This window comes from Delphinapterus leucas, chromosome 1 (genome assembly GCF_059928025.1).
Source record: "Delphinapterus leucas isolate spDelLeu-1000000601 "Yukka" chromosome 1, BTC_Dleu_Yukka2, whole genome shotgun sequence".
NCBI lineage: Eukaryota > Metazoa > Chordata > Mammalia > Artiodactyla > Monodontidae > Delphinapterus > Delphinapterus leucas.
In genome coordinates, this window is record NC_143129.1 from 112,604,590 (window position 1) to 112,628,043 (window position 23,454).

Genomic DNA, 23,454 nt, shown 5'->3' on the forward strand with positions numbered 1-23,454 from the left:
GAATCTGTAGATTGCTTTGGGTAGGAGAGTCATTTTCACAATGTTGATTCTTCCAATCCAAGAACATGGTATATCTCTCCATCTATTTGTATCATCTTTAATTTCTTTCATCAGTGTCTTATAATTTTCTGCATGCAGGTCTTTTGTCTCCTTAGGTAGGTTTATTCCTAGATATTTTATTCTTTTTGTTGCAATGATAAATGGGAGTGTTTTCTTGATTTCACTTTCAGATTTTTCATCATTGGTGTATAGGAATGCCACAGATTTCTATGCATTAATTTTGTATCCTGCTACTTTACCACATTCATTGATTAGCTCTAGCAGTTTTCTGGTAGCATCTTTAGGGTTCTCTATGTATAGTATCACGTCATCTGCAAACAGTGACAGCTTTACTTCTTCTTTTCCGATTTGGATTCCTTTTATTTCCTTTTCTTCTCTGATTGCTGTGGCTAAAACTTCCAAAACTATGTTGAATAAGAGTGGTGAGAGTGGGCAACCTTGTCTTGTTCCTGATCTTAGTGGAAATGCTTTCAGTTTTTCACCATTAAGGACAATGTTGGCTGTGGGTTTGTCATATATGGCCTTTATTATGTTGAGGAAAGTTCCCTCTATGCCTACGTTCTGCAGAGTTTTTATCATAAATGGGTGTTGAATTTTGTCAAAAGCTTTCTCTGCATCTATTGAGACGATCATATGGTTTTTCTACTTCAACTTTTTAATATGGTGTATCACGTTGCTTGATTTGCGTATAGTGAAGAATCCTTGCATTCCTGGAATAACCCCCACTTGATCATGGTGTATGATCCTTTTAATGTGCTGTTGGATTCTGCTTGGTAGTATTTTGTTGAGGATTTTTGCGTCTATGTTTATCAGTGATATCGGCCTGTAGTTTTCTTTCTTTGTGACATCCTTGTCTGGTTTTGGTAACAGGGTGATGGTGGCCTCGTAGAATGAGTTTGGCAGTGTTCCTCCCTCTGCTATATTTTGGAAGAGTTTGAGAAGGATAGGTGTTAGCTCTTCTCTAAATGTTTGATAGAGTTCGTCTGTGAAGGCATCTGGTCCTGGGCTTTGTTTTGGGAGATTTTTAATCACAGTTTCAATTTCAGTGCTTGTGATTGGTCTGTTCATATTTTCTATTTCTTCCTGATTCAGTCTTGGCGGGTTGTGCATTTCTAAGAATTTGTCCATTTCTTCCAGGTTGTCCATTTTATTGGCATAGAGTTGCTTGTAGTAATCTCTCATGATCTTTTGTATTTCTGCCGTGTCAGTTGTTACTTCTCCTTTTTCATTTCTAATTCTATTGATTTGAGTCTTTTCCCTTTTTCTCTTGATGAGTCTGGCTAATGGTTTATCAATTTTGTTTATCTTCTCAAAGAACCAACTTTTAGTTTTACTGATCTTTGCTATCATTTCCTTCATTTCTTTTTCATTTATTTCTGATCTGATCTTTATGATTTCTTTCCTTCTGCTAACTTTGGCGTTTTTTTTGTTCTTCTTTCTCTAATTGCTTTAGGTGCAAGGTTACATTGTTTATTTGAGATGTTTCCTGTTTCTTAAGGTAGGATTGTATTTCTATAAACTTCCCTCTTAAAACTGCTTTTGTTGCATCCCATAGGTTTTGGGTCGTCGTGTCTCCATTGTTATTTGTTTCTAGGTATTTCTTTATTTCCTCTTTGATTTCTTCAGTGATCACTTCGTTATTAAGTAGTGTATGTTTAGCCTCCATTGTTGTATTTTTTACAGATCTTTTCCTGTAATTGATATCTAGTCTCATAGCGTTGTGGTCAGAAAAGATACTAGATACAATTTCAATTTTATTAAATTTACCAGGGTTTGATTTGTGACCCAAGATATGATCTATCCTGGAGAATGTTCCATGAGCGCTTGAGAAAAATGTGTATTCTGTTGTTTTTGGATAGAATGTCCTATAAATATCAATTAAGTCCATCTTGTTCAATGTATCATTTAAAGCTTGAGTTTCCTTATTTATTTTCATTTTGGATGATCTGTCCATTGGTGAAAGTGGGGTGTTAAAGTCCCCTACTATGAATGTGTTACTGTCGATTTCCCCTTTTACGGCTGTTAGTATTTGCTTTATGTATTGAGGTGCTCCTATGTTGGGTTCATAAATATTTACAATGGTTATATCTTCTTGGATCGATCCCTTGATCATTCTGTAGTGTCCTTCTTTGTCTCTTGTAATAGTCTTTATTTTAAAGTCTATTTTGTCTGATATGAGAATTGCTACTCCAGCTTTCTTTTAGTTTCCATTTGCATGAAATATCTTTTTCCATCCCCTTACTTTCAGTCTGTATGTGTCTCTAGGTCTGAAGTGGGTCTCTTGTATACAGCAAATATATGGGTCTTGTTTTTGTATCCATTCAGCCAATCTGTGTCTTTTGGTGGGAACATTTAGTCCATTTACATTTAAGGTAATTATTGATATGTATGTTCCTATTGTCATTTTCTTAATTGTTTTGGGTTCGTTATTGTAGGTCTTTTCCTTCTCTTGTGTTTCTTGCCTAGAGAAGTTCCTTTAGCTGTTGTTGTAAAGTGGGTTTGGTGGTGCTGAACTCTCAGCTTTTGCTTGTTTGTAAAGGTTTTAATTTCTCCATCAAATATGAATGAGATCCTTGCTGGGTAGAGTAATCTTGGTTGCAGGTTTTTCTCCTTCATCACTTTAAATATGTCTTGCCAGTCCCTTCTGGCTTGCAGAGTTTCTGCTGAAAGATCAGCTGTTAACATTATGGGGATTCCCTTGTGTGTTATTTGTTGTTTTTCCCTTGCTGCTTTTAATATGTTTTCTTTGTATTTAATTTTTGACAGTTTGATTAATATGTGTCTTGGCATATTTCTCCTTGGATTTATCCTGTATGGGACTCTCTGTGCTTCCTGGAGTTGATTAAGTATTTCCTTTCCCATATTAGGGAAGTTTTCAACTATAATCTCTTCAAATATTTTCTCAGTCCCTTTCTTTTTCTCTTCTTCGTCTGGAACCCCTATTATTCGAATGTTGGTGCGTTTAATGTTGTCCCAGAAGTCTTTCAGACTGTCCTCAGTTCTTTTCATTCTTTTTTCTTTATTCTGCTCTGCAGTAGTTATTTCCACTAGTTTATCTTCCAGGTCACTTATCCGTTCCTCTGCCTCAGTTATTCTGCTATTGATTCCATCTAGAGTATTTTTAATTTCATTTATTGTCTTGTTCATTGTTGTTTGTTTCATCTTTATTTCTTCTAGGTCCTTATTAAATGTTTCTTGCATTTTGTCTATTCTATTTCCAAGATTTTGGATCATCTTTACTATCATTATTCTCAATTCTTTTTCAGGTAGACTGCCTATTTCCTCTTCATTTGTTAGGTTTGGTGGGTTTTTATCTTGCTCCTTCATCTGCTGTGTGTTTTTCTGTCTTCTCATTTTGCTTATCTTACTGTGTTTGGAGTCTCCTTTTTGCAGGCTGCAGGTTCGTAGTTCCCGTTTTTTTTGGTGTCTCTCCCTAGTGGCTAAGGTTGGTTCCGTGGGTTGTGTAGGCTTTCTGGTGGAGGGGAGTAGTGCCTGTGTTCTGGTGGATGAGGCTGGATCTTGTCTTTCTGGTGGGCAGGTCTATGTCTGGTGGTGTGTTTTGGGGTGTCTGTGGACTTGTTATGATTTTAGGCAGCCTCTCTGCTAATGGGTGGGGTTGTGCTCCTGTCTTGCTAGTTGTTTGGCATAGGATGTCCAGCACTATAGCTTGCTGGTCGTTGAGTGAAGCTGGGTGTTGGTGTTGAGATGGAGATCTCTGGGAGATTTTCGCCATTTGATATTATGTGGAGCTGGGAGGTCTCGTGGAACAGTGTCCTGAAGTTGGCTCTCCCACCTCAGAGGCACAGCACTGACTCCTGGCTGCAGCACCAAGAGCCTTTCATCCACATGGCTCAGAATAAAACAGAGAAAAATAGAAAGAAAGAATTAATAAAAGTAGAAAGAAAGAAAGAGAGAAAGAAGGGAGGGAGGGCGGGAGGGAGGAAGGAAGGAAGGAAGGAGGGAAGGAAGGAAAAAAGGAAAGAAAGAAGATAAAGTAAAATAAAATAAAGTTATTAAAATAAAAAATAATTATTAAGAAAAAAAATTAAAAAAAAACCAAAAACCAAAATGGACGGATAGAACCCTAGGACAAATGGTGGAAGCAAAGCTATACAGACAAAATCTCACACAGAAGCATACACATACACACTCACAAAAAGAGGAAAAGAGAAAAAAATCATAAATCTTGCTCTGAAAGTCCACCTTAATTTGGGATGATTGGTTGTCTATTCATGTATTCCACAGATGCAGGGTACATCAAGTTGATTGTGGAGCTTTAATCCGCTGCTTATGAGGCTGCTGGGAGAGATTTCCCTTTGTTTTCTTTGTTCTCACAGCCCCCAGGGGCTCAGCTTTGGATTTGGCCCCACCTCTGCGTGTAGGTCGACGGAGGGCGCCTGCTCTTCGCTCAGACAGGACGGGGTTAAAGGAGCCGCTGATCCGAGGGCTCTGGCTCACTCAGGCCGGGGGGCAGGGAGGGGCACGGAGTGCGGGGCGAGCCTGCGGCGGCAGAGGCCGGCGTGACGTTGCTCCAGCCTGAGGCGCGCCGTGCATTCTCTCGGGTAAGTTGTCCCTGGATCCTGGGACCCTGGCAGTGGCGGGCTGCACAGGCTCCCCGGTAGAGGGGTGTGGATAGTGCCCTGTGCTCGCACACAGGCTTCTTGGTGGCAGCAGCAGCAGCCTTAGCATCTCATGCCCGTCTCTGGGGTCCGCGCTGTCAGCCGCGGCTCGCGCCCATCTCTGGAGCTCCTTTAAGCAGCGCTCTTAATCCCTTCTCCTTGCGCACCAGGAAACAAAGAGGGAAGAAAAAGTCTCTTGCCTCTTCGGCAGGTCCAGACTTTTCCCTGGACTACCTCCCGGCCAGCCGTGGCGCACTAACCCCCTGCAGGCTGTGTTCACGCCGCCAACCCCAGTCCTCTCCCGGCGCTCTGACCGAAGCCCGAGCCTCAACTCCAGGCCCCGCCCGCCCCGGCGGGTGAGCAGACAAGCCTCTCGGGCTGGTGAGTGCCGGTAGGCCCTGATCCTCTGTGCGGGAATCTCTCTGCTTTGTTCTCCGCACCCCGGTTGCTGTGCTCTCCTCCGCGGCTCCGAAGCTTCCCCTCTCCGCCACTCGCAGTCTCTGCCTACGAAGGGGCTTCCTAGTGTGTGGAAACCTTTCCTCCTTCACAGTGCCCTCCCACTGGTGCGGGTCCAGTCCCTATTCTTTTGTCTCTGTTGTTTCTTTTTTCTTTTGCCCTACCCAGGTACGTGGGGGGTTTCTTGCCTTTTGGGAGGTCTGAGGTCTTCTGCCAGCGTTCAGTAGATGTTCTGTAGGAGTTGTTCCACGTGTAGATGTATTTCTGGTGTACCTGTGGGGAGGAAGGTGATCTCCGCTTCTTACTCTTCCGCCATCTTCCTAGGATGTACTCTTTTAGGAACTTTAAAAAATACTATATGGTATTGTTAATTATAAACACTATGGTGTACATTAGATCTCTAGAAGCTCTTCATCTTACTGGAAGTTTATACTCTTTGATCAACATCTTCCCTTTTCTCTCACCCCCCAGCCCCTGGCATCCACCAATTTACTCTCTGTTTCTATTGGCCTCCCTATTGCTTGAGACACAACAATATTGAAATTAGGCAATTAATAACCATATAATAGCCTTTAAGTGTTCCAGTGAAAGAAAGTTGCATATCTCTAAATTTAAATCAAAAGCTAGAAATGATTAAGCTTAGTGAGGAAGGCATATCAAAAGCGAGACGAGCTGAAAACTAGGTCTCTTGTGTCAGACAGCCAAGTTGTGAATGCAAAGGAAAAGTTCTTCAAGGAAATTAAAAGTGCTATTCCAGTGAACACATGAATGATAACGAAACAAAACAGCCTTGTTGTTGATATGGAGAACGTTTTAGTGATCTGGATAGGAGATCAAACCAGCTACAACATTTCTTTAAGCCAATGCCTAATCCAGAGTGAGGCCCTAACTCTCTTCAATTCTTTGAAGGCTGGGAGAGGTGAGGAGGATGCAGAAGAAAAGTCTGAAGTCAGCAGAGGTTGGTTCATGAGGTTTAAATAAAGAAGCCATCTCCATAACATAAAAGTGCAAAGTGAAGCAGAAAGTGCTGATGTAGAAGCTACAGTGAGTTATCCAGAAGATCCAGCTAAGATCATTAATGAAGGTAGCTACCCTAAACAACAGATTTTCAACTTCATCTAGTTTCTATTTCATCTAATAGCCTTCTACTGGAAGAAGATGCTATATAGGACTTTCATAGCTACAGAGGAGAAGTCAATGCCTGGCTTCAAGCCTTCAAAGGACAGGCTGACTCTCTTGTTAGGGGCTAATGCAGGTGGTGACCTGAAGTTGAAGCCAATGCTCATTTATTATTCTGAAAATCCTAGGGTCCTTAAGAATTATGCTAACTCTATTCTGCCTGTGCTCTATAAATGGGAACAGCAAAGCCTGGATGACAGCACATCTGATTACAATGTGGTTTACTGAGTGTTTTAACCCCACTGTTGAGACCTACTTCTTAGTAAAAAGATTCCTTTCAAAATACTACTGCTCATTGACAATGCACCTGGTCACTCAAGAGCTCCGATGAAGATGTGCAATGAGATTAAGGTTGTTTTCATGCCTGTTAAGCCAGCGTCCGTTCTGCAGCACATGGACCAAGGAGTAATGTCAAGGGAACTAGAATTAGAAGTGGAGCCTGAAGATGTGACTGACTTACTGTAATCTTAAGACAAAACTACAATAGATGAGAAGTTGCTTCTTATAGTTGAGCATAGAAAGTGGTTTCTTGGGATGGAATCTGCTCCTGTTGAAGATGCTGTGAAGATGGTTGAAATGACAGCAAAGGATTTAAAATATTACATAAACTAAGTTGATAAAACAGCAGCAGGTTTTGAGGGGATTAACTCCAGTTTTGAAAGAAGTTCTACTGTGGTTAAAATGCTATCAAACAGCACTGCACACTACAGAGAAATCATTCATGAAAGGAAGAGGCAATCAGTGAGGCAAACCTCATTCTAAGAAATTGTCACAGTCACCCCATCCTTCAGCAGCCACCACCCTGATCAGTCAGCTGCCATCAGCATCAAGGCAGGACCCTCCACCAGCAAAAAGATTATGACTCACTGAAGGCTCAAATGATGGTTGGCAATTTTAGGAATAAAGTGTTTTTACTTAAGGTATCTACTTTTTTTTTTTTAAGATATAATGCTATTGTGCACTTAATGGACTACAGTACAGTGTAAACATAACTTTTTTATACACTGGGAAACCCCAAAATTCTCGTGACATGCTTTGTTGCAATGTTGCTTTATTGCAGTGGTCTGGAACCAAACTAGCAATATCTCCGAGGTATGCCTGTATGGGACTGGGTTATTGTCTCTGGGTCATAGTACTAAGTGTGTATGGCAAACTTAAATTAAAATGTCTTGAATATCTCCTAGAGAAACAGTGTACCACCTAGTGACAATTCCTAAAAGTGCAGGCATATCCCATAGATGGTTTTCTATCCCGTCCCAGAATGGAGTCAAGTGACCCTCCTCACACAAAGATCCCTGAAAAGTAAATACTGTTTGAGTGGGCCATGAATTTTAAAAGTTTTATTGCAAAGTCGTACATGTTAGTTGTAGAAAATATAGAAGATCAAAATATAAAAAAAAAGAAAAAAGTAAATCAGGTGTATATGTATATACACATACATACTATAAATGTTTTTTATATTATGAATTGTACTATAATTGACAATTACTATAAGTGTTCTTTGATAACCATAAGTCACATAATAATAATTCATGTATATTTATTTATGTCAATGAATATAAATCTATATTATATTTTAAAATTATTTCATAATATTTTATTATATGAGTATATCATTATAATTTAACCTTTCCGTATTGATGAACATTTAAGTTGTTTAAAATTTTTCAGGCAATAAACTTCTTTTGTATTCCTGACATTTATTTCTTCAAAATAATTTTTTAGAAAATGGAAATGCTTAAGGATATAGTCTTAAGGATATAGACACTTAAATTTTAAAAATGTTTCTCAGAGAAGTTTATACCAATTTACACTCCCACCTGTAGTGGTTATGAATGCTTTTCTCCCTGTATCTTCACACGCTGAACTGTATACATAAAACACTGAATTTTATAGGTAAAATCAATGTGCCAATTTGAAGACAAAAATATTTCATTTTAATTTGCATTTCTTTGATTAACTACTAAGTTAAGAACCTTCTTTCTTTGTGCTTACTGCTGGCCGTTTGTCTCCTTTCCTTTTACAACTTGCTCTCCTCCTTTTTGCTTATTTTTCCTATTGGGGTTTGACTGCCTTTCTACTCGTTTGCAGTCAGATTGCCTTGCAAGTGTTTTTGTGTGTTTGTTATTTTTAAATTTTTATTTTGAACTAATTTTGTTTGGACTTACAAATTTATAAATATCGTGCATAGAGTTCTTGTATACCCTTTACCCAACTTCCTCTAATGTGTGAATCTTATATAACCATAGCACAATCAACAAAACCACGAAATTAACATTAGCATAATATTACTAAACTAACTACTAACAGACCTTGTTTGAATTTTACCAGTGTTCCCACTAGTTTCCTTTCTGTGTTCCAGCGTGCAGCCCAGGATCCCACATTGCATTTAGCCTTTACTTCTCCTTAATCTTGTCCAATTTGTGACTGTTGCACAATCTTTTCTTTGTCTTTTGTGACCATGACACTTTTAAAGAAAGCTGACCAGTTATTTTGTAGGATGCCCCTCAATTTGGGTTTGTCTCCTGTTTTCTTATGACTGGAATGAGTTTACACACTTTGGGCAAAAATACCACAGAAGTGATGTTCTGCTCTTCTCAGTATGTCATATCAAAGGGTTTATGATGTTGATACATTTTACTGCTGGTGAAGTGATCACTTGCTTAAGGGGGTGACTGATGGGTTTCTCTGTTGTAAAGTTTCTTTTTTTCCCTTTCTAGTTGGTATCTTTCTTGGGGGAGATCCTTTGGGGTTAGGCAAATCCCGTTTCTCCTCAAGTACTTGTACATGATAAGTTATAGGTGGGGTTGTTATAAGACGGATATTTAGGAGGACAGTCACTGAGCCCATTCTCAAACAGAAGTCTTTGACTCTACGTTTTAAAAAAGTGGTGAATGAATATTTTATATAATGTTTCATACAAAGCATTTAAACATTTATAGGTTTTAACAAAATAAAATATTTAAAGTATTTATTATCTTTTAGGGATTTCATACTTCCACTGATTTCAATCAGGTCCTAATACTGGACCTGATTACATTTGATAAGAAGGCTCCTGCTGTATAAGGAATTCTGTGCTATATTGCTTGATTAAAATCTTAAATCTGTGGAAGACAATTTGAAGAAATATTAAATGTTGAAAGAATTGTGGCTTTCTGTTTTTTTATAATAGATCAAATAAAATTTTATGAGTGTTGACACTGCAATATTTTCTTGTTGCATATCTCCTATCCCTGAACAGCCATATTAACTTCAGAGAAATAGTTGCCCAAAAAACTAGATTGTGTTTGAATTCTAAGTTTCCTCTTATTAGCCATATGACCTTGGGTAAATCAAGTTCCCTAAGTCTCAGATGCCTTACCTGTCTCACAGGACTCTTGTAATGATCAACTGATAGAACACTGGCAAAGGAGGTTTGTAAACTATAAAGCAATAAACACATGCAAGGGATTATTAATGCTATTATTATATTTTACTAGCTCTTAAGACCATTCTCAGAGGTATAAGTGTTGGTTACTGTAATGTCAATTTTGTTTCTAGGGGAGAAAAGATTATTATGAATTATATGGCATGTGCTATAATATATTTTGTTTCTTTAATATACATTATTGCATTTGATTCATTTCTTTATTATTTTCCTGGTACAACTTCCTACCATAGTTTGACAAACAAGGAATGAGCTGCTTATCTATAAAGATTTATAGCAGAGGGATTCTACAGTTTTGGGAAGATGTCATTGGCAGCACAAATAGCAAGGTTAACATGGCTGTTTACGAAATAAATACAAACTTCAGTTAGTATTTCATCTGGAGAACCAGTTTAACACTCTTTAGATAACCTCTTATAATTGAAGTTCTTTTGTAAGCTTGGCCTTTAGAGTGAGTTTTGTCAAATTCAAGGTCAGGTAGAAATTCTAATATTAATCGGTTCAAAATTGTGGCTGTTGTCTTTTCATGAAATGTACTAGCTGTTGCTTGCCTTTCTATCATCTTCCATTTTCTTCTTATATCTAATATGTGTAGTTTTTATTTTTTTTAATAATTTCATTAAGTTGAATTAGTCACAGTGGAAAAGAAGTTCTTGCCTTTTGGTTTAGTGAATGCCTTCTGACTTACTACACGCACCGTCAAAAGCAGTTCATTCTGATTTGATAAATGCATTGAAAGCATCTGAAATTGTTTCATCCTTTTTCTTTCTTGCCTTTTCATCTCTGGAGCAATCAAATGAAATATCCTCTAGGTTTCCTAATCGAAGCAGTTTGCTCTGCCCTGGTGTTGAAAATGTATGTTTCAATAATTGTTCCTGTGTGACAGTAAGTTCCCCAGTCTTAAAAGTATGTTAAAGTTTTAAAACAGAACACCCTAAATGAATTTTTAGTATGTTTTCAAGTTGTGCATCTATTTTTAAATCAGTATGTGTATATTAAACACATATATGTACAATATATTATACTTATTACTATATATTTGTTAGAATGAGAGAGAGATATTATTTATTAGTTGTTTTGGTAAGCAGGGCACAGATCATCCACGGTAACTTCTATTCTTACATTTTTCTGTCCATGATTTTAATGCTAGTAGAGGCTCATAGAATTATGGTCTAGAACATTATTTTAAGATGTTTTACAGTCTATCATTAATAGAGTAAGAGCAATAACTTGACATTGCTTGCTTACTAGTTTAGTTGCTAATAATTAATTCGAAGGACATGGGCATTTAGAGTTAATACTTGATATAGGATTTTTACTTTGTGAAACGGTACTGCCTGATGTAATCCTCAATGTACAATGCTCTCATTGTCATAATTACTTTCTGTTTTGTTCTCAAGAGAATTTGCATTCACTTTTGCAGTGATTTTTCTCTTTTCCCTTAAAATATAAACTTCTTTTATCAAAATATCATAGTGATCTCTCTTGTGATACTTTTTTATATTGCACAGTCACTAATAAGGAGAATCACACTTTGCCAAAATATATATAGAAGTACAAAATGCCACTTGGGCCCCCAAATAACTTGCTGAGAATGTGATGACAGGACGATGATTGAAATCATGTAGTGGTAGTTTCCAGACTTTCACAAACATGAGAAAGACCTGGCATAAAGGTGTGGTGGCATTTGAGAAGACAAGCACCTGTCATCTGTTGGTGGAGTGATGGACAGGCAGTGAGGAGCTGAAGTACCACCCAGGTATGCCAGGCCTCCCCTAGCGTCGCTTGATGCTGAAATGATATGAGTTCCTGAATGTTAGTCAGGCGTTCTTTACTGAAATCTCTGCTAAGGAATCAACAGGATGGACTACCCTAGCTTGGATCCATTTCAGGGGATTAATTTCAAGAGAAAGCATTAGATGTTTCCTATATCTTTCTACTTGTACTCTCAGGTAATACTTATTCACAAATGATTGCATGGAAGCTTTTTTTAAAAGTGTAAATTATGCTTGGCTGTTTAAAAAATGTTTCAAAGATTCTTTAAATTTTGAACTTGATAAAATCTTGTCTTGTTATGCTGCATCACTGTTATTATTTGAATATATGATTCAGTACAAATGAATATTATTAAGGCTTTGATTTAAATATAGCATCTACTATGTATCAGGTACTATGCTAAGTGCTGAGAATGCAGGGCTGGGTAAGACCTGGTTCTCGTATGACTCTTGTCCTTAAGAAATATAGTGTGTATAAGGGGTGGGTTGAAATTCTTTTCTGATGCAGAGAAGTAAATGTGAGGTAACATCTCTACATCTGTATAATGTTCTTTGGCATTCAAACTACTAGAATATAGACAATGGACTCTTCTATTAAGCAATTAAAGCCTGTGCTTACAAAAATGTAACATGGTCAGAGTGGGTCTGTGGCAGTGATACTCTAAAACCCAACAACATGGGGACATTTCCTGTGTTTCAAAAGGAAATAATGACTCATACCATTTTGCTCATGGGACCAAAGACCAAAGAGTACTCTTTCACTAGTTTTATGAGGCCCCTAAACCTAAGTGTTCAGTATTTTGAAACATACTATGAAGGGCTAAGAAAGAAGTACCAAGGGAGATATCCATCTCTTCCACCCATCTTGAAATTTTATTATATCTTATTCTGTTGTCTGTGCTGTACATCCCTTTCCCCCCTCTTTCATCTTTCTAATCTCATTCATTCTTTGGATCTTGGCATGAATACCACAGCCTCAAGAAAGCCCAGGTACCCCAGATTATGTTAAGGTCTTCTGTTGTATGTGCAAAGAACACATTGGCTTTTCCTTCAGATTACTTATCACAATTGTTGTTCAAATGCTCATTTATGCTATATTTGTTTAATGTCTGCTTTCACCATCAGGCTCTAGCAGACTGGTAATATTGGCAACTGGAGTTTTAGGAATTTATAATTATTTCTCAGTAGAAAGATTTAAAGGTTGAATGAAATAGAAGGCAATGATTTTTTCTTCCTTTTTAAAAAATTTTTATTTATTTATTTAATTATATTTATTTTTGGCTGTGTTGGGTCTTCGTTTCTGTGCGAGGGCTTTCTCTAGTTGCGGCGAGCGGGGGCCACTCTTCATCGCGGTGCGCGGGCCTCTCACTGTCGCGGCCTTTCTTGTTGTGGAGCACAGGCTCCAGACGCGCAGGCTCAGTAGCTGTGGCTCACGGGCCCAGTTGCTCTGCGGCGTGTGGGATCTTCCCAGACCAGGGCTCGAACCTGTGTCCCCTGCGTTGGCAAGCAGATTCTCAACCACTGCGCCACCAGGGAAGCCCGATTTTGTCTTTTTATGAAAGAAAAAAGGTATGAAAATATAACAATAATGTTGATTTCATAGAGTGGGAAAATATGTTTATATGTTTATAAAGTAACGAAACAGCTATTTAAATAAAGAGCTATGAAGATATAAAGTATAGATATTTATATGTTCTAGATGGCTTCTTAATTTTAACTTTAGTTTTTCAGAGGCAATTGGAAAGATTAAACTCCCTGGCAGTCCAGTGGTTAAGAATCCATGCCTCCACTGCAGGGGACATGCGTTCGATCCTTGTTAGGGGAACTAAGATCCCGCATTCTGTGTGGTGTGGCCCCAAACAAACCCCAAAACACTCCTGAATTGTGGATTGACCATTAGTTCTGTTCTTTAAAACTCTCAGAAAAGCTTTTCTTGTGAAAGGGAGTATGTCAAGGACAGGTTGCCCACTCTAAGCACAGCTATTACAGGTAAGATTCCCTGGGAAGAAAATACTGAGAAGATCAGCATGCAGAAAGTTTACCGGGGAGCATTCTTGGGTCACCTCCTGTAGGGGAGTGAACAATGCAGGATGGGGCAGAGGGAAGAGCTGATGTCATCACAACAGAGATCTCAGCTGACCCATCAGGAACTCTGGAGCTGAAAGGGCCCTGAGCCAAAGGGATTGAGCCTTTCTACACTGTATTGACCAATCATTGGATACAAGTTACTCTGGGAAGGGAACATGGCACTGGAAGAGGTGGCTCTCCTTAGCTGACACTCTGGGCAGCTGGGAGAATGAGTGCTTCAGGACTGAAGTGGGTGATCTGGGCAGCACACTGAAATGTCTACCGAAGTCTCCTCCTTGTGCCACTGAAATCCATTTGCCTTGTAAAAGTTCTAGGGACTGCTCCCTTGGGGTTTTTGTGGGCCTCTTTTCCTTGGTGAAATCTTTCAAGAGAAAGGTGAATGGGATGAATCCCAGCCCCCACTGTTTTAGCTGGTCTTGAGGCTGGACAGAATCCAGCCCATGGTGGGCAGTCGTGACAGCATGGTTACTGCAGTCCTGTGGTCGGGTACCCCAGTTTTACCAAGGTGCAGTAGCATGCCAAGAGCTGTGTGCTTTTGAAAGGTGTCTAATTTTCCACTGCTGGCGGGGTGGTTTTGCTGCAGAATTCTGGGATTCTTCCATGTGATTTTCATATTAGAGTTTGCCATACACTCCACACTGTGTCTCTCCCTCCCACAGATACCTGAAAATCCATAAGGTCTGCTGTGTTCTCTGGCCCAAGTGACAAGACTACCTGTACCATGACCTGGACTTTTACAGCTCTGGATGTACCCAAAGCTGACCATCTTTCGTGTTTCCTGGTATATGGGTCAGAATAATAGTCCAAGTGTGGAATGTGCTTTTTCCAGGCCCTCAGAAAGACCTGCCATACAATTTGCTTTCTTCTTTGAGGTGGGAGGTAGGAGATGCAATACTGTCTTCTTTATTTTGAGAGGCTGTCCTGGCATGCTCCCAGACCACTGGACCGCTAACATTTTACTGATGTTGCAGATCTCTTAATCTTTGTAGGATTTATCACTGCTCGCCAGAGTGTTATGTTTATTACTAAAGCTTCCAACATACTTGCTGCTTCTTGATGTTCTGGCCCCGTTTATTTATCATTGATATGGCAGACCAAATGTGATGTTCTTCAGGGTACTCAGATGACCCAACTCCCTTTGGACCACATTATGATATAGCGTGAGAGAGTTAGCATAGTCCTGGGGCAAGACTGTGGATATACACTGTCGTGAGAACTGTTTCTGACAGAAATGGAAAGAAATGCATAAGCCTGGTCAATGGCTGCATACCATGTGCCTGAGGCTGTGCTAATCCACTCCAGCAAAAATACATACCTGGCACAGTAGCTATAATTGAGGATTCTGCTTAGTTGAGTTTGTGGTAGTTTACCCTAATCCTTTAGGATTTATCTGATTTTACAGAGACCTGACTGGCAAATTAAATGAAGAGATGATGGGGACCACCACCCCTAAGTCCTTTAGGTCTCTAAGGGTGGCACCAACCTCTGCCAGTCCCCATAGGTTCTAATTTTTTTTTTTTGATTCACTACCTCAGTTGGCCCAGAAACCCATGTTGGAGTTGTACCAGCTACCAAGAAAGTCTTCCAATCAGAGGACCCACTGGTGGGTCCACAGGCTCAGTGGACCTTCTGTGAGAGGGACTTTTTAAAATTACCTGGTCTCCACATACCTCTGCTCCAATAGGCAGTTATGAATGATGCTTCAGGACCTTAAATATGTCAACATGGACGCTGGATCCAATAATCTTCAAAATATTTGATATTACCCTGTCTCCAGTATATGTTTCCTCAAGTAAACTGCTTTAGGTCCCTTTCAGGAAGGACTGAGGAATCATTACCAGGCATGCTTGCATAGTGTTGCAGGAGCCTTCCTCCTGGGGACACAGTGTCTTTTTCAGTCAATCAGTTTGGGTCTGAAAACTGGCTCAGGTCCAGAAATCGGGCAAAGGATTTACACGCCTTCAGCTTCTCGATCATCTCTCTCTGATTGTTTTTGATTGTACAGATTGAGCAGTACCCTTCTTGGTTGCCCATATATCTTGCCCCTATGGATACCATGTCCTATTCATCACCTCTATAGCTCTCTGCGGGTCAGACCCTGCAGGCTGACATTCCAGTCCTGCTTCTGTGTCCACTTTACTTTTAATGGTTAACTTCCACCACCTGGCTTCTGTTATTTTGGGGTCCTATCATCCCATCTGTTATCAAGGGGTCTAGTTTCATAATCAAATCTCTTCCTGTCAGCTCTGGTCAACAAAGGACCGCCACTACCGAGCTTCTCAGTGATGCTGAATGTCTTCTTGCTTTGATTACAGAATATCCTCTGGGCCTCCTAGAAGGCTGTAATCAGCTGGTGGTTTTTCTAGCCTTACTTAGTGTTTGTGCTCTAGCATACTCCTTTCCCTAAGCCTTTTGATCCCTCTTCTATGGTCTGCCAGGGCAATTGTGGCATATCTACTAGACTTAGTAGGGGTCATTGTTTTCTTTAAACGAAAGGTCATCCTAGTAGTGTGTTAACATGATTTTTCAAGATTCTTGCCTAGATGTGTAATCTTGAGATTGGTCTCTCAAATCAATATGTTCTTTATCCAACTTCTTGTACCATCTTCTTTGATCCGGTACACTCAGAATCTATCCTGCATGTACTTTCTTGCCTCCTGCTGGTACATGTTGTCTAGATCCTGCAGCTCCTTCCAGATATAGTCTCTTTCCCTTAGCAGGCCGAACACAACTTCAACCAGGTTTTGTTGTGGCTTAATACTAGATTATGGCTGTGTAACCAGGGAGAGAGGTGGGGGAATATTCTGAGGGGATCCATGTTGATTTGCAAAGCAGAGGCCTCTGCAGCATCTTCAAGCACGGGGGAAGGGGAGTGCTAGATCTTAACAGGGAGGAGTGGGTCACTTCCTCAATTCCAGAGAGTTCAGGAGAACCTAGCAGTTCATGTTTGAAGATTTGCCATTTCGTATTTCAAGGTCTCACTTCTTCCCAATCAGAGTCCTGGCCTTCACTAAAGCAGACCTGCTACAGCTAAGAATTCAGCCTTTTATGGACCTCTGCTACTTGTATAGTAAAGTCCTCGTCATGGTCTTCAGCCTCTTCTGTCTTTTGGCTGCGGGAGATGAGTCTGTTCATATCTGCGGAGAGCTTTAACTTTGATAGCTGGCTTTTAATTGCTGATTAATCACCCTCAGCCTTTTATTACCTCTTTTTTCCAAAAGCATTGATTGCCCCCCAGAAAGAGCCTCTGATTCTATTATCTTTATATATGCAACTTCTCCCGTGTTTCTCCAGTGTATGAGCTAATACACCCACCATTGCCTCCCCTTCCACTTGATTATCATTTCAGTTTCCCAGTGGTGAAAGTTTTAACAATGTCACGCTAACACATGTCATGGGCTACCTATGCTCCATCTACCACCCGTGAGGAGACCTTCAATGCCAGTGGGCCAATGGGTGATTCAGCTCCTTCATCCCACTTATAAGTCTTCTTTCTTGTACCATGGGATTAACATCCATGACAGAAGAAGCAGGGGTGGGCAGCCAGCCTGTGGGGGGAGCTGGGGATCATCTGGCACTGTTGACCTGATGGTAACTATGGAGTACAGACCAGCTATTAGATGCAGGCTGCCCCTGAGGAGGGAGCATGGCTTTGGTTGGGGTGACTCTCTTCAGCTAAGGGCAATATCTGGAGAGGCACTCAGCTCTAAGCTATGGGTCGCCAACACTCTCAGTACATGGGTCTGTGAGGGGGCCTGTGGTATCTGGGGGGTGCACCAGAGCATTCACTACATCCTTTCATTGCCCCTGTGGTGTCCTTCTCCACCCTCCACCTTTTACGATCAGGATGGGTACAAGGATGAAGCAGATGACTAAAACATTGTTGCCCTGCTGACTCCCTTCTGGTTAAAAAGGTACCAATCTAAGTCATTTCCTTGTAATGTAAATACCCTAAGTGCCTAAGAACAATTGGATCTGTCAACTGATTTTATATGCTTGATAAATATGAGGTGCTAAAGAATTATTTGTTGCGTAAATAAATGAACAAATGATTAAGTGCCTACTCTATACCTGTGGTCAGTCATGCCCTTAACCAAATGATTGATGAAGAGTTGAAACTAGATTCAGAAATCACCCAGATGGAATTATTTGATTTTTGACTCTTCCCTGGGTAGAATGGAAACTGAATTTAGACTCAGTAGGCCTGGTTGCATGCTTTGACTATGTTATTCACAAGTTGTGGAACTGGGACAAACCACTTAACCTCCATGAACTTTGGTCCTTTTATCTCTATATTTTGTATAATACCAGTCCTGTCTTCCTCACAGTGTACTTATGAGAATTAAGCTGATGTATGAGTAGCTAAAATATTGACAGCTATAAAACATTATGCAGACATGGGGGTATTTATTATTATTATTGTCATTATTATTAATATTAGTAGTTCCCTTGCCAGTCATCATAAGAAGCAGGAGTGTGTCAGGGAACACTGAAATGGCTAAAACTGGAAGAAGAAGAGCAGGGAGCTTGCATAAGTAACTAAAAATTATAAAAAGTCAGCATGCGGATGTCTATTCCTGGCAGATGGTTTTGGGACCGTTTGTTGTGTCTTAGGCTCTGTACTAGGAATAAAATAGAAGAATGGCTAAATTCCTGATTATTTGGTTAAACATATAGTTGTAATACTTATCGCTGTATTAAACTGGAAACGTATGTAGCATTTTCTTTTGTATTTTCTTTATCATTCACAACTCCTGTTTCTCTCAAGCATCCTATAATGAGGCCCACAGTCAAAAGAATGTTTATCTAGTGTTGATTTTTATCAATCTCAGTTAATTGTTCAGAGATGAGTGTCCCATGCGTGTGTTACTGTACGTTATTTCTTTAAACCACACTATTATTAAGGTTATGGATTTGGATATCATTGAACATAAAATACATTAACTGTGAAAGAAGTGTTTTCTATCCTCACACAAAGACCTTATGCCATGCAATAGCAAATAACAATAAAAGTCACTGTTCCAAAAATACTTTTTTGACCCTGAAGCATAGATGGTCATTGAATGGTCAGTATTCCAAATGTTTTCTTGTTATCTTGTGAGTGTTCAAATCCAACTCATTTTTAAAAAATTTATTTATTATATTTTTGGTTGCATTGGGTCTTCATTGCTGTGCACGGGCTTTCTCTAGTTGTGGTGAGTGGGGGCTACTTTTTGTTGTGGTGCACAGGTTTCTCATTACGGTGGCTTCTCTTGTTGCGGAGCACAGGCTCTAAGTCCATGGGCTTCAGCAGTTGTGGCACATGGGCTCAGTAGTTGTGGCTCACTGGCTCTAGAGCGCGGGCTCAGTAGTTGTGACGCACGGGCTTAGTTGCTCCGCGGCATGTGGGATCTTCCCGGACCAAGGCCCGAAACCGTGTCCCCTGCATTGGCAGGTGGATTCTTAACCACTGTGCCACCAGGGAAGTCCCAATACAACTCATTTTAACTGTTAGTTGTGATGGCGCTATAAAGAAAACCATATATGTGTATATATATATAAAATATATATAATTATTCATTGCCATATGTCTGGATTCCTAAAGGAAAATTTCTAGAGTCATCTTTTCTGTCCTTGCCCATGTTTCCCTGTCTTGTTCTAAAATCAGGTAGGAGGACAGAGCCCGTTCGGTTCAGGTTACAAGTAGGCAAGCTCACTTCAACCACAGAAATGTATCAGCAACATGTCTATTTTCTCAGTTTGAATTCCTTTAACCTAAAACCTTCCCTGAAAAAAGGAAAATGTTCAGCACAACTCAGGTTCATCACCTACCATGAACACAAACTCCACGACACTCAAAAATGGGAATTAAATGTTCCTATCCTCAGGACCTCAAAAACTAGTAAATGACTAATAAGTCAGTATAAAGGATGGCAGGGTGATGAGCGCCAAATAGGGAGTTTCAACCAGTTGTTGACTTCACAGTGGAGGGAGATATTAATTTAAACTGTGTGGTGTGAGGGTGGGATCATCTGGAAAAACTTCTTAAAGAGGTAAAGTTTGGGATAAACCCAGAGAGACATCCTCAACTTTTTCTGTACTTATTGACCCATTCTCAGAACAATGTTTTGAAATGTATAAAATAAAACACAAAAGATAATAACAAAAACCAATTTAATTGAAACAGAGCTGTTGAAATACCAAAAAGTTGTGAAATCATAGTAAGTACACTTCTTTGTTAAGGCATTAAACAAAAAAATTCCAGTTGCAAGTCTAATAACTATTGTAATTTCAAAGTAGTGATGAGCATAAGTGTTAATTCATGGTATCTGCAGTGATTGTAATGTGATATGGCTATATCTGATTTCTATTTGTGACAAAGTCACATGTACTTCTAATATTTCTATAGTTTGTTGCCTACATTCATAATAGAAGGAAATGCTACACTTCTGCCAGTGAAAATCAAGATGTAATTTTTCTTATATCCAAGTTCACAAATCCCCTTAATTTTACCTCTGGGCCCTGAGTGTTTGAGGAGTAGATAGGTATGGCTAAGGACTTTGTGTGGGGTGTGTGTGTGTGTGTGTGTGTGTGTGTGTGTGTGTGTGTGTAGAGTGTGCACTGTGTGGGGCAGGATGAGAAAATGATGAATGGATGGGAAGAGAAGTGATTGTGAAGGTTTTGGCATGCCAGAGAAAGGAATTGTATCAGTGGGGAGCCATCAGTGATGTTTTTGAGCAGGGAGCTGACACAAATATATCTTTGTTTTAGGAAAGTAATTTCTAGTCTAATGGGAGTTGGGTTAAAAGGGCTGGAAGCAGGAAGACTTTTAGTAGTTCATTGCATTGGTCAGGAGAAATATATTGAGAGCTTGAAGTAATTCAGTAGAAGTGGAAAAGAGAAGACCTAAGCAAGGGACAGCGGATGGGCATACTGAAAGGACTTGGTGACTGACTGAACAGAGTAAATGATGGAACAGAGGGAAAAAAGCTGATTCTGAGTGTTTACCTCGTCACAAAGGGAAGATGTCAGATAGGGAAAATGAATTGAAACAGAGAACAAGCGAGGTGGGTAAATTTGTGGCAAAGGAATTATAAGCTCTTTTTGGGTATATTGAAATTTTGAGATCTTCATGGGCTGTTCATGTGAAAATGTTCAGTGGAAGTTGGAGATGTGAGTCTAGAACTTGGACAAAAGTTCAGGGCTGGAGAAGTAGATTTGGCAATCATAAGAAAAACAGCTGAAATCAAGGGAGTAAAAGAAATCACCAAAGGAGAGCAAGGGTGCTGAAGATGGACTCTTGTGTGACTTCTCAGGCTGTGCAAATACGTTCCAGGAAGAAACACTTAGCGATTTTGCACATTTAGTCCTTGTTTCTTCAGTTCCTCAAAGTGAAAAATGTGCTTGTTGTTTCAGATATTTTACTTCCTCAAAGATCAATAAGACATTGGCCTGCTTTCAAGGAATTAATATTTCTAGTAGGGAAGCCGACATATGGACAAATATAATTTAGTGTAAGTGCAGTAACAGAAGTACGTACACAGAAGAGGGGAGTGATTAACGACAACTGGGGTGATAGACAAGGAAGGCTTCTGAGAAGGTGACATTTGATCTGGGTTCTGAGGAACGAGTAGAAGTTTGCCAGGTGGGAAAGATATTTTAAGCCGTGGGAGTGGTAGGTGCGGAAGCCTGGTGTGTTCAAGGAACTGCTTTCCTGCATCTGCTTGTGTCATGCAACAATATTTGAATATTTACAAGACTTGAAGCCCTGTCTGTGACTAGCCCCTATCTTCATCTTAATCTTTAAAGAAGGACCCTCAGATTCTACCATGAAACTCTGCTTTATGCTTAGTCCAAGGTTTTTCCATTGAAATTTAGCTCCACTTTCTTTGGTTTTGTTCTTTTAAAATTGGAGATGATTCAGCAATCATACTTTGTCCAAAAAAAAAAAAAAAAGGCCTACAAAGTATCCAATAAGTGCAAAATTAAAAGTAATGCCATGTTTCATGGAACATAATTCATCCAAAGTCCTCTGTGCCCCAGCCTTTTTTGTCTCCAGATTATATTCATAATAATTTGTGTCCTTTCATGGAAATTAAGGCCATGTCAGAGCCCATGTTTTCAACTGAAGCATGTCAGCACTGTTCATGATATGTCCCAGCTGGTTAAGCTTAGTTTCATAGTAGAGCCATGAGCAGTATTTGGTAGATAGATGAGTAATTTTTAAATATGAAAAATCCCATCATGAAATCATGAAAATTGTTTTATTTTGTTACTTTATATCTTTATAATATTGTATCAAGACAGAATTGTCTTTTCTACCTCTTTCTTGGAGCGCAGCTCTACTCATACTTTCTGGAGCTCTGGCGCATACTTTCTAAGGATGACAGAAGATATTCTTTGAAAAAATAAGCAGATCAGAAAGACTCTATCAGCATAACAACAGAGTTCTGATTTAATATCGAACAAAAGAGAGATCTGTCTTTTACATATTTAATTCTGAGCTTGGACTAGGAATGATTATTTTCCTTTGTTTTCTCAAGTTACCCTGGAATTTGAAGAGCCATGCATAGCTCCAGTGGGGAGAAAGCTGGATAGAACCATTTGACTGAAAGCCCATGTCCAAGGTCAAGAGTAAAGATCTGGGACACTGTGCAGAGGGATTAAGAATAAATGAAGGGTGAAGACAGAGAGAGACCAGAGAGGAGGGACTCAGTTATTGAATGATAGGAGACTCAAGGAGGAAAATGAGTTTTTCAGCAACTTCTAGATTTCAGGTATAGGCCTGTCTAACTAAAAAGACACATAATTCATATATATTATCATATTCAGGCATTTACCTGTTCAGGAGAAACCAATTCACACAAATGCCAATACTCCATGCTTAGAAGGTATGCAGGAGTGGAAAAATATCTGTTTAGGAAGAAAGATTCTGTTGCACTTGGTACTATCTTATACATATCACAGGGCCTGGGGTAGGAAATAGCCTTCTCCTAGGAACCCTCTTTTTATAGATGCAGGGATTGCCTAGAAATGGACTTCAGCTCCTTACTGAGCTCCCCTTGTCTGAAATTCTAAGGAGATGGTTCCCATATAACTGGAACCAGCTGAAGTCAGGTTTAGCCTATTATGATCTCTTGCCTTGAATTGATTGATTAAATAATTAAAGGTTTGCTGAGTTATGCACCATCTTCCATGTCCCATGTCCTGTGTAGGGGCTGGGGGAACAAGGATGAGAATGAACAGAACCTTTCCTTGAGGAGCTGAGGGGTATTGAACAGGCAATACCCACTTCCCTTCTACCCACTGCAAAAAAGAAAAAAGGCTCTAAAGTCTTTAAGGAATGATGCTCTGCTGGTGGCTTTTTATCAATATTAGTGTGATGTGTAGCTAAAAAAGGCCCAGATATGTAAAAAAATATCCGTACAAGTCTTCCGGAGACCTAGACTTGACCCATATCTACTCTCCGGTTCCTAAATTCTGTTAAACAACTTTTATTTGCCTGTTGGATTTACAAGAGGCCCCTTTAAATCCAAAGTTTAGGCTGTTAGGAGTCTGACTTTTCGTGAAGACAATGACAGCCACAAATTTAGCTTGAATCATTTATTTCCCCCTCTACAGACCAATACCACTGGAAAAAACTATATTTACCCCCATTTGTTGGCAGGGATAGCACTGAATGTACTCACTGTTTGACCATCACTTCTAGGCTCAGAATGGGGCTCCCTACATCCTGTTAGTCCTGTCTGTAATCTGCCCTAAACACTGCCATGGTATTCTTAAAACTTAGATCTGATTAGGCAATTCACAGGTTCTCTGGTGGGGAATGATCTGAAGTCCTTAGCGTGGCCTCTGTGCTCTCTACAGCCGA